Consider the following 1,905-nt stretch of genomic DNA (forward strand, 5'->3'; position numbering starts at 1 on the left):
CATCAGGTCATGCCCGAGAGAATCCAACACAAGCGCGAATAAATAGCTCACCCTTAAACCTGATATGCTGAGACTGGCTAGAGCTGAGGGCGAGTCAAATTCGCTGGTACACTCGCTGCACTCCATAAAAGGAAAACAAAGAAAAATACAAGTAGGGCTCAGTACGGGGCAACATGTACTGAGTAGGTATCATCGGCCAACCCAAAATAGAAACTAATATACAATGAATAATAGTATAAAGTCAACTATAACACTTAGCAGGTGATAAGAAACAACAACAAGAACAAGTGACAGTTGAAGCAAGTACGCAATCAATCACAATATCAACACACACACGAGGACTCATGCCTCCACAGCACACTCGTTTGGGAAATGCGTTCATTGAGATTGAGTACATTAAGTTAATTCAATATCTTTTTCCTTTAATGTTACCGTGTCGGAACGTGACATTCCGATCCAGTAATACCGTGTCGGAACGTGACACTCCGATCCAATAATATTATTAACTTATCATTTATTATCACCACTTTTCAATTCATTAATACTATTACATCAAACCTTCTTTATTCAAGGCATCACTTTGATATAGAGGTTTTCAAATTATAAATCTCACGATCTCAGGATTTTAGACCAATCACAAACCACACAACCAAGCCACACAATCACACAATCAAGTGCATAGAGAACTTCACAGTATCATTCAATGCATATCAATCGCTATTAAGAGTTTATCTATCAAATAGAATAAACCATAACCTACCTCCACCGAAGAACCGAAGTCAAGCAAACTACTTCTCCAATGATTTTCCCTTCCTCAATGCCTCTGAACCTTTCCAATCTATAAAGTATATGTGCATAATTTGTAAGTTGACGAGTCTATAAACACTCATATTATTCTATGTCTAACCTAGATCCAAAAACCCACCTAATTCTATAATCAATTTTCTACAGTTCAAACCTAAGGGTAAGTCTTAATTCCTCCAATTGACATAACTTTAATGATATTAAAATAATATAATGTACCTAATATTTAATTACCTATCTCAATTTATTAAAACTTAAATCACAACCTGATAATTTTAAGAAGATAAGGACCAAACCCACATATTACAATTGACCGTAGCATTACTGTATAAGGATGATGGCTGGAAGTTTAATGTAACCTCCCACATACATGGATTCTATATTTTTCCAAGTATCCTATTGCCATTAACCAATCAGTGAATCAAATGCATGCATATTATCGCTACACCTTTCCACTTCATAATTTCTTTAATCCACTAGCAACTATCCGTGCAATTAAATAATTACCACCCCCACTTTCATTCAAAAACCCAATTTGCCGGTCCATAAAACCAACTCCTGTAACACCATATGCACATATATAAATTTAGCAGTAATTTCCTTACCCCTTAACAATTCCCATCATTATCTTGAAGTTGATCACTTGGAATTTTTCTAATGACTGCAGGTTCCACGTAGATTAAACAAACAAGGTTTCCACCAAAGTTTTCAACCTAAGGCGTCAATAATCAATACCCACAAATTTCCCTTACAGTCTGACGACAATTCATCTCCACATTACTATTGATGTAAAATTTAACACTAGAAATAGAACAATTTGTAGAACCAAACTTGAGAAGCTCGCCTGCTGCTCTGCGTATTTTTCACACGAATAAACCCTCTTCTCAATTTGTTTTTACAGATTATTCATTACCCTAATCATTATATGACCAATTATAAAAGTGGTAAAAGTGGCCCACTACTAATTTTAATGTTATCTCCTTTCACCACCAACTAAAATAATTATCAAAACTATCCCACTAAATTCATAATTGTAGTTACAAATAGTCCAAAGTACCCATTTAAAATCTATCGGAAAGTATTTTATGAAATAAAAAGCTC

At 34.9% G+C, this 1,905-nt stretch overlaps 1 long non-coding RNA gene across 1 annotated transcript; it reads right to left on the minus strand.

Annotated features, from left to right (window-relative positions):
- Window positions 1–32: 32 nt before the first annotated feature.
- LOC107057945 (uncharacterized) lies at window positions 33–1,536 on the minus strand. The gene is made up of 3 exons (XR_001471665.1): window positions 1,410–1,536; window positions 761–838; window positions 33–115 (listed from the first exon to the last, which is right to left on the minus strand). It is a non-coding gene; the product is annotated as an uncharacterized lncRNA (long non-coding RNA).
- Between the last annotated feature and the right edge of the window lie 369 nt (window positions 1,537–1,905).

The sequence above is a fragment of the Solanum tuberosum genome, unplaced genomic scaffold, assembly GCF_000226075.1.
Source record: "Solanum tuberosum cultivar DM 1-3 516 R44 unplaced genomic scaffold, SolTub_3.0 scf00416, whole genome shotgun sequence".
Lineage (NCBI taxonomy): Eukaryota > Viridiplantae > Streptophyta > Magnoliopsida > Solanales > Solanaceae > Solanum > Solanum tuberosum.